Raw genomic sequence first — 10,582 nt, forward strand, 5'->3', positions numbered from 1 at the left:
AGCCTCCCATGTGTGAGTTCTGCCTGGTGGAAAAGCAAGAATTATCAGGCACACCAGCACATAAGGGAATCCCTTTTGTTTAAGAAATGCTTCTTCAAAGGAATCGGCATCTCTGCCTCCCTTTGAGGACGCGGTTGTGTGGGAGGCTCTGTTGGTCTCCCTACAATGACAAAACTGAGGAGCCTGTCTTGGGTTGGTGCTTCCCTCAAAATGCACAGTCTGAGCAAAAAAAATACAGACACAAAGCATACACAGAGAAGAAGTCAGTGCTGAGCAGAGTGTGGGCTGAAGAATCCTGCCTCCTAAGGAGGTGACAGTCAAATGACGCTGGCTCATCATGTGTGTCAAAGGCAGCATTAGGCAGGTAAATAGCAGTTAAGCACTTCCCACCCACTCACACATTCCATAAGGGAAATGCTGGTTTTGCAGGAGCTTCTTCCACTGTTGGGTCCATTCATATCCGAGCTCTTTTTAAGAAGGAAACAAATAAGCCTCTAATATATCAGATACTATTTCAGAATGCTTTTAATAGTAACCACAGGAAATCTATAACATTTCCCTCTTATGCTCTGGCATTTAATCATTCATATTTACCTTGTTTTGATTTCTGTAGAATAAAATGAAAAGTCAATTGTCCAACAGTAAGTACAGAATCATTGTGCACTGACTAAATATTTATTATAAGAAATTTTAATTGAGCATGATCTCACTTGAGCAGGACATGTGTTCCCCTATGCTTTGTATTATGTAACACAGTTATGTTCAGAAACACAAAGTATGAAACTATATAAAATCCCACAAATAAATGGATTCTATGAGGCAATATTGAAAAAATTAAGACTATATATATATCAAATTTAAGACAATTCATATCAAGCAACCTACGACAACATATATAATTAAAACCGATAAATTTCAAGTGGTAGAGATTTAAGAGAAGGAAAAAAGAATTGGGGCGATTATGGAAGGCTTTGGTAATGAATAAGTGAGTAATAAAGAAAAGCTGATACAATACGATTTTTCTATGGATATTACTTTCTATGTTATCCTTAAAATATAATGCAAACAATCCTTCCACTGAATAAAAGATGTATCAAGATTTGACAAATGGTTCATCAAGCTATGCCACTTAAAATGCTGTCTTTCAAATAGTTGATGTCTGCATCAGTCAGCAACATCTGTGTCACCCAAATGTTATGACCTGTGGGAAAATATAGCTTTGCCCATGTGGGTGCCTATCTCAGGTAATGTTACTTCTTATCACAGTAAAACAAAATAGTAAACAATCTTCTCCTTCTCTTCCAACTTTACATTTTTGTGTAAACCATTTATGCTCTAGGATTATCTAAGAGGGAAGGAGCAAAGTAGAAAAGGAGGAACAGTGAAGACTAGTGATACAATGAACAAAAACAAATTGTAGATTTTGGTATACAACCTGCCAGAAAGTGAGAGAAGGAGAAGTCATTGGCAGACGCTACATGTAGAAGAAGTCTTTTCTGCAGATTGGATAAGTCAGTGCAGTGCCAGCCAGCCTTATATGTAGAAAAAGGGCAACCACCTACACAGCATAATTTGAGGTATACAACAAGGCACTGTGGCTATAAAATAGCTCTACCACTAGCTTGCAACTGCCCAATATTCTCCAGTACTAACCAGTAAGTATAACACTTATATGTAACAAATATTAACCCTTATTCAACGCCCAACAGTTGCTGAGCACAACAGCAAATAGGAAATAATGTCCCTGACTTTAAGACCTAACAATTAGGTAGAGAGACAGAAAGAATGTAAATGAAGTAATATCAAATACATGAATACAAATATAATTAAAACTGTGTGATAAACTTTCAAGTAATATAGCACTGAGAAAAGGAAGAAAGAATTGGAGCAATCGTGGAGGGCTATGTCAATAAATGGGTGAACAAATGGAAGAATAAGATCTAGAATGATAGCATGGATTAGAAGAAAGGCTGGGAGATCAAAAAGTGCAATGGCACAGGGACAGAGGTAAAGGGGAGCTTTCTTAGGAAAATGAGACTCATCTGATTAAAGGAGTGTAATGAAGGCAGTGGTAGAAAATAACTGAATAGACAGAGCAGGATCAGATGATGGGAGGCTCTTCTTTCTGATCTATCATCCCCATCTTTATGGGTTTTTTTTTTTTTCTTTTGTAAAGACTAAGAAATGATCCTCTACCTTGGTTATACTTTACATCATCACTCTATTTATTTCCTTTATAAAATTTACCACAGACTTTTATTATCTTATTTTTAATTCATTTACTTTTGTGCTTATTTTACTACTTAGGATCCATTTCCAGCCTGGCACATATTATGTGCTCAAGAATGAATGAATGAATGAATGAATGAATGAATGAACGAACGAAAACTGTTCCTACAAGATATTTGGTGGAGCTAGGTAGGGTGGTTTTAGCTCTCTTTCATTATTTCAGACTCACTAAGTACTTTACGTCTCTCTTGAAGGCAGAAGGAGCCCAGTCCTGAAGAATCCAAAATAATTCTTTCTGAGGAGTATGGGATGGGGATCTTTTTAGAATCAAGGCAAGTCTTGTGAAATTTAAAATAGAATGAGTGCCACATCCAGGAAAATCATGGTGTAAAAGTAAGCAAGTACCTGGGGACTAAGAGGAAGAAAAAGCATTAGAAAAAAAAAACAGGAAGAGTAGAATTAAGGAGCTGTGTGCACAGAAAGGGAGAAAGCATCAAAAGGAGAGAACATTTCTAGGGCCTTCCTTGTACTGAGTCTAGAACTGGCTGAATCAGACTAGCTATGACCCTGCCCTGATTTCTCACTGCCACTTGAAGAGCAGCTAGGGAATCAGGAGCTATGTAAGAACAAAAAGTTCAAAAGATTTAAGTAGTGAAAGGTGGAAGTCTGGAGGAGAGCTCTGTGAAGGGAATATCACTCTAGGAATGTCTGCACTTTAATTAGAAAACAAAACTAACTTGGTAATGGATATACTTATCTCTTCATTCATAGGATGACAGAATCTTAAGGGCGATAAAGGGCATTGGGAATACTTTTAATCAACTATCAACCTTCAGAGAGGTTTTTTTTTTTTTCCCTGAATATTTTAAACTAAAGGCAATCTATTTTTTCATTTTTAAAGTGCAGGGAGGTAAAACTACTACAGTTCACTTTCAATAATGAAATAGCCTTTTCTTTGAAGAAATTCTTCCATGACCCAATACCAAAAATATCTAGCTTAAAGTAAGGTGCATGCCTGTCTAGGTATGGTTCTAAAATGGATTTATAGAGACCAGATCCAGTGGGCTTCATTCGTATAGCCACCTTAAAATACCAGTTCTCTCTCACCACATGTTCCTGGCTTCCTCTTGCCTCCTTCTCTTCTCATCTTCTTCCTGTCCCACATCATAATGGAAAACGCATTGAAGGACATTGAGTCACAGAGGACAGGAAGCTAAAATTCCACCCTGTCTTCCCCAGTGCAGGGCAGCTGGCTACTTTGTATTTATATCTAATTCAAAGTGCTTATCCTATTCAACTCACTTCAAATTTTTATGGATCATACAAGAACAAGTGCTTCAGATTTATGAAGTCCTAAATATTTTTCAGAGTTTCAATTTTTTATAACTTTGTTCTATAAAATGAGTGGAAAATTATCTCTGCATTACTCTTTATGGTATACATAACAAGCTTTTCAAAAATAACTGTCTTCTGTGTGTGGAGCAACGTATGAGAGGTTGAAGAAAAGTGTTTTGCAAATGAGTAAATTTGTTGATGTTGTTGAGAGCTGTGGTCCTCACTATGTGAGAAGGGACATACAAATACGAAATGAGAGAAACCAGAAGGAATCTTGTAGAGATGTACTAGAATCGGAGGTATCAATGTGAACTATGACTTCTAAAATATGCATATGTATATAAATGTTTATGTGCATATCAGTGTGCATATGTATATTATAAATTTATAAGTACATGTGTCCGTATATGCATATATACATGTATGTATTTCTTAGCTCCATACACTAGAAGGTCCAAGAGGCAAAGACTCCCTTAGTAGCAACGAGCATAGCTGGATCTTGGTCTGTAATACTAGTCCGCATTATAAGGAACCAGAGATACTCAGAAATGTCTTATTCCAAGACAGGGCAGGATAGGTGCAAAAAGCCTGTAAGATTTTGCTGTGTCAGAAGTAAGAAAATGCTCAAACGATGAAGAGGATATGTTACAAGGACTCAGGGGCCAGCTTGAATGAGCTGCTCCTGGCCAAATCTGGGACAATTTGAGTATCAATGTCCCAGCATCGATCATGAATTATAAATCATTTAATGAATAGGAATTCATGTGTTCTTTCCAAAAACACATAGACAGATGATGATGGTAATTATAAAGATAGATGATAGATAGGTAGGTAGATGATAAATGGATAGAGATAGACAGACAGGTAGATAGTTGGATAGATAGAGAGAGATGAAAAGTGAGGTCTCTTGTTTCAGTAGACTATAGAGGGCCAAATAGTAGATACAGAGATGGTGCTAAAGTTAGAAAGTTATCATTTTACAACTATCATGGTTGAAATCCATCTAAGAAAAAATTGTCAATGAATGTTAAATGTTGAAGGAAATTTTGATGAGATGTGGATATTTGCATAGTCTTATCAGTTGGTTGCAAGAGAGAGAGAAAAGAGAACTACATAATGAGAAAATTGGGCAATGCCTTAAACAGAGTATCGAAATTAGTATCACCAAGAAAGGACAAATGGACACTGTGTGCTTCCAGATGTGATGTCCTGGGAGGACACCTCACTTGTGCAGTAACCTGGTTGAGAACATACAATATCAATCTAATCATAAGGAAACTTCAGACAGACACAAAATGAGAAATGCTATATTTTTTAAAGTGGAGGGGGCAAGTTATCTTCTTTTAAAAATGTCAGTATCAGGACATGGTTCCATGGTATAGTGGTTATCACATCTTCTTTGCACGTAAAAGGTCTGGGTTGGCATTCCAATGTCCATGTCACATGTCACAGTCCATGGTCTATGGCCATGCCATCCTGAACAAGCCCGATGTCTGATCTCGGAAGCTAAGCAAGGTCGGGCCTGGTTAGTACTTGGATGGGAGACCACCTAGAAAGACCAGGTGCTGTAGGTATAAATAATAATAAATAATAAATAAAATAAAAATGTGAGTATCATAAAATACAAGAAAAGTTTGTAGGATTTGTTCCAGATTAAAGGAGGCTAGGGGAATTCGACAACCAAATGCAGTACCTAATCCTGTACTAGATTCACTGAAGAGGAAAAGATACTACAAAAGGACATTAATACATTACTGAAAAAATTGGAATATGGATAGTTGATGAGAGAGAAGCCTTCTATCGATGAAAATTTAAGAAGTAAAGGACCATATTTTAATCATTCTTAGGAAATACACACGGAAGAATATAGGTGTAAAGCACCATGATGTTTGTAACTTACCTTTACATAGTTGAGGAAAAATACAGAGAAAGAGAGAGAGATCGAGGAACATAAATGACAAAGTAAATGGCATAAATACTACCAATAGGTTAATCTGGATAAAAGGTCTAGGCGTGTTTCTTGTAACTACCTTTACTTTGCAATTTTCTTGTAAGTTTGAAACTACTTCCAAATAAAAAGCTTTTTAAAAATGCTTTGATATTCTGTAGCTCTAAGAACAAAGGAATAAAAGGAAATGATTTCATGGGATGCTTTATTGTTATCTTTTAATTATAATTGCAAATTAAATGTCTTGCTTATTTGAATGTAAAAACTTACTTGAAAAATATTTGAAGAAATCTTATTTGAAATCGACATTTTTAGACGTTGCAAACCTCTGCTAGGTCATCAATATCTTAAACTAAGTGTCATGGAGTCTTGCAGATAGAGTCAATAGATCTTGTGGCTAGCAACAAAAACTCCCTATCCCAATGTACACTGACCCCACCCACATTTATCAGTGTCAAATCCCAGATCACTTCCTCCTCCTCAAACTTCTCCCTTTAGGTTTAGAGAACAACGCGGTATTCTCACTCGATATATTTTTAGAATTCTCCCCAAGCCTAAACCTATAACAAAGGAAATAACAAAGGAAAATAGATTACAGTTTGGGGCTCGCAGCCTAAGAACCTAAGCCCACTGCAGAATTTGCTTGCACTCTGTCTTTTGCGTCAACTTTAATTTGCATAATACAGACTAGATTCACATTTTTCGATAATTACATATTTTATCCCCTAACACTCCACACACCCCTGCCAAGAAATATGCTTGCTTTTTGCCCCTGGGTTTTGTTTTTGTTTTCTCACAGCTTAATTTAATCCACTTACATTAGGAGAAAGTGTCCTTGTAGAAATATTAGATCAGTATTTTACCTAAAATGAATGCAAAAATTTTTTAATGTTTAGAAAAGATGAATGTGAGGGGTTTTTTAATGTTTAGAAGTATTTATTGCACAAAAGTCAAACATGGAATCCAAAATACTTCATTCTCGATAGTCAAAATGCTCTAAAGGAGCATTTGCTGAACTTATACCTCACCGACAGGCTCAGATGCAGGAAAATCTCCACAATGCTGGTCACTGAAGACACCTAGAGGACATATTTAGAAACTACATGGGAACAGGACCGCAAACACTCAAGGGTTCCTACTGCCGCCTCTGTTTTTAAGGAGTGTTTATTCAAGATGCTTGGTGGGAGGAGGGGAACAGAATTGAGAATCAGGCTTTCGGTACTAAAAACTGGAAAATTAGATCCTCAGCACATGCAGGAGGAATTTCTCATGAAGTTGTATGTGCTACATGAGCTCCCCAAGAGCATGTTCTGTAATATTCCCGTTGAACTAGATAAGAATGGGTGTCATTAGCTAAAACAGAAAATCATTGAGAACCTACACTGTGATTGACAGCAGTCAAAGGCAGAATATTTTTTTCTGCTTTTTTGCTGATGCCTTACTTGCTTTCCTATTGCTTAGTGCTACTTGTGCTTATGGATTATGTATTTTAAGGCTATTTAAAACTTCCCTTTTGCTTACCAAAAGCTTTGTCTGCCCTTTGGTAGAAAGGAGAGAAGACACATCTTATCCCCTCTGGCCCATCAACTGCCCAGTATTCTTTCCAGTTAATAGCAGGCTGGTGGAGACAGTGTTTTACTGCTTGAGGGACCTGGACTTGTACACTCTGGGTGGGCAACAACATTCAATTACAGCAAATGTACCAATCTGTTAAAACACAGCTACAACTATAACAACTATTTTTAACACAAAATTCCACAGCCCAGAAAGAAGTTCACATATTTCAAGTAACATTTATTACAAGAATGCAGGCCGTGTCTAATACCCCTTTATAATATAATTTAACCAGGCTTTCCCGCGAAGGTGTCATATCATGCTACTTTAGGAGATATTTTCCTTTTCCTTTGTTATGAAGGGAGAAGTACATATTGACCAAGGGTATTACTCAGGAACATCTGCTTTATTGACCCAATTATTGATTACATATACTTGAGCTTTCTGCCTGAATTTTTTCTTCTGTTTTGTTGGGGTCGGGATCAGGGAACAGGAAAAAGTTGCTTACCAGTGTCTGGAAGTACTTACCAATAACAAACTCAAATATGAGGCTGCATTTTTATGTCCAGACAGGGCGTGGTTGGACATAGACTTGGAACTGGGGAAATGTGCATTTGGCAATTTTCAATTTCTTTTTCAGGGAGGAAAACAATGAATAAATTAGTTAGTTCCACCAAGGTCAGAAAGAACATTTGTTAATACACATGGGGATGGCTTTACTGCTCGATCTTGATCGAGCGCCTATATGGAATGGGCAGAATTAAATGATGTGAACACATGTGATGTTCATACATAATGTGTTTCAGTCTGGGCTTGGATGATACAATTCATTGAAATCCATGTAAAAAAATAAGCACAATGAAATGTTTTTGGATGGTTAATTAAGATCAAATGCTGTTAAGAGACTTTGAATTAAAGTGGAACCAAGTGACTATTATAGGAATATTTAATATAAAAACAGTGATTCAAAAGACTCATAAAGGTAGAAGAAACAAAGGCTTAATTTTAAAAAAATAAACTAATCAAAAAATTTTTTCTCTTAAAAAGTATCCTGCATGCCTGGAGCATCAGGGATTAAAGATGCTCTTTTTTCTCTTAAGTAGTCTAAGAGATTTTTCTCAATTTTAATTTATTTATTTTTAAACATGTAATAGATTTACATGAGTTCAAATTTTGAGGAGAAGAATAAGATATGCCTTAGCAACCAGTTTCCTGAATTAGAAGCAACCAATGTTATCAGTTTTATATATATATCCTTTATTTTACGCACACACACACACACACACACACGCACACACACATACACACCTTTCCCTTGCTCTTTGCATTTGCATGACCATTTAAACATCATACGCTGTAGCTTGCTTTTGCTACCTAATAGATCTTTGAAAATATAAAATAGTGCATAGAGCTCTCATTCTTTTTATAGCTGCATAGTATTCCTTTGTATGGACATACCATATTTATTTAATAAGCCTTGGCATGAAATTCTGGGTCAAAGGCCATATGCATTTATAATTTTAGTAGATACTCCCAAGGTTTCCTAAAAAGATTATACCTTTTACATTATACCAACATCGTACAGAAGTTTTCCTGACTCTCTCCAACACATAGACTTAAAAAAAATATTTACCACCTTCTTCTCTGAGCCTGAATGTGATAGTTTTCCAGGCTTTCCCTATTCTGGGTCTAGTCTTCAAAAATCCCACTGCATTTCAACATTGACCCTCTGCTGCCATCTGCCTGTGTCTCCACCCCTTCCCTGAGCCCACAAAGCTTGCATTCACCCCCGCCTCTCTGCCTTGGTTCATGTCATTTCCTCTGCTGGAATGTCTTTTCCCATCAATACTGTCCCTCCAAATTACCACCTTTCAAAGCCAAGTTCTACCCTCACCTCCTCTGTGAAATCCTGCTCAGTTATTTGGCCCTTAACGTTCTCTTCTCTTTTAAGAGCTTCCCAACAGATGTGCCATTAAAAGTTACAGGCAAATGGAGCTACTGATCCTCCCTCAACTCTCAGGACAGACAGGTCTGGGTTGAGAGTCCCTGGGTTGGTCTTTCTGGCCAGGTCTGTTGTCAGTTTACACCAGAGTTTATACAAAATTATCTTTTTTTTTTTTTTTTTTAATGTATGCCATGACATGAAAAAATGATGGGAAGTTTTCTAGTTTTTCAATATTCATTTCATTCAATATTCATTTCAAAAGTGAATGGTTTTTTTCATTCACTTTTCCTGTCCTAGAATAAAAAAGTTGACTCTTGAATACAGCAGTTGGGTTTTGCTCAGCGATCTAATGGGAAAATACTTTTCTTCAAATAGTATTGACCAAGATTTCCAATTCTATGTTGAATGGTAGTTGGTGAGATTTACAGATGGGGAAACTGAGACACAGCAATGACTGACTTGCCCAAGGTCACACGGAGGAGACCTGGACCAATGGTGAGAGTATATCATGAACCAGGGATTAGGATAAATTCCATTCTGTACATCTGAGGTGCAAAACACTAAATTCCAGTCGGCCTGAATCTAAGGCTTGTATATTTGACTACCATGCCATACTGCTCTAGTGAGGGCTTGCTGACAGACTGATGGAGGTCTGCTGAGCCAAGAAAATGACCTTATGTCATATTTTGGTTACAGAATAGATGCCATTGGACATCAGGCATTGTTAAAGGGCCCTTGTGTTCCCCCCATGGAGCCTCTAAATCTTCCAGTATCTGCATTCATCCTTGTCTCATTCCTTCCTCTTGCAATAAGGGGATCAGGGGCCTCTCCTCCTCTCTGAGGCCCAGTGTCCAGATCTGAACCCCTTTTTTCCCATGCATTATTCCCTTTCTCTTCTGTGTCTTTGTCCTCTCCCTCACAGCAAACACAATTCAGTATTTTACATGTTAAGAAAAAGGAAAATCATTCTTTGAACTTCCTCCTCCCATCATTCTCCTTCTTTGGGCTCTGTTCCTCTTTACAGCCAAGTTTCTCAAGGAAACAGTCTCCATACCCAGTTCTACTTAAATAGGGTGGGGAGACCTATTGTTTCCTCTGACCTCACTGAGGGTCCTGCAACAATCCACTCCCACAGTACTCTATCCAATTATTTCTGTTTTTTAAAACGAATTAATTTTATTTATTTTTCATGATACACATTATAACTTTTAGAATATACATATCTGTTTAGTTTGAATTTTAAAAAAAAATTCCTTTGTGCTCATCAAAAGAAAACAAGTGCCTACCTAGAGGACCATGCTAGCACATAGTTGATATTCAATAAGTTCTGGTTGATGTGATTTGCTTTAGGTTCCTTGTTTTCTTCCGAAATCATTTGTTTTTAGCCATAATTAGCCATTAGTAAATACTATTATTTTTTCCTTCTACTATCGCCATAAATAAAACCTACACTTCAACTGTATCATTTTCTACTTTCTGAATATTCCTGAGGCTTTGTAATCACCGCCTCCAAACTCTCCATAGAGCACGAGGGAAATAGACGACGCTCTAACTTCTGCACACGCCCAGCA

At 37.1% G+C, this 10,582-nt stretch overlaps 1 pseudogene; it reads left to right on the forward strand.

Annotated features, from left to right (window-relative positions):
• Nucleotides 1-5,022: 5,022 nt before the first annotated feature.
• LOC111745796 lies at nucleotides 5,023-5,138 on the forward strand (annotated as a pseudogene).
• The last annotated feature ends 5,444 nt before the right edge of the window (nucleotides 5,139-10,582 follow it).

This window comes from Pteropus vampyrus, unplaced genomic scaffold (genome assembly GCF_000151845.1).
Source record: "Pteropus vampyrus isolate Shadow unplaced genomic scaffold, Pvam_2.0 Scaffold165, whole genome shotgun sequence".
Lineage (NCBI taxonomy): Eukaryota > Metazoa > Chordata > Mammalia > Chiroptera > Pteropodidae > Pteropus > Pteropus vampyrus.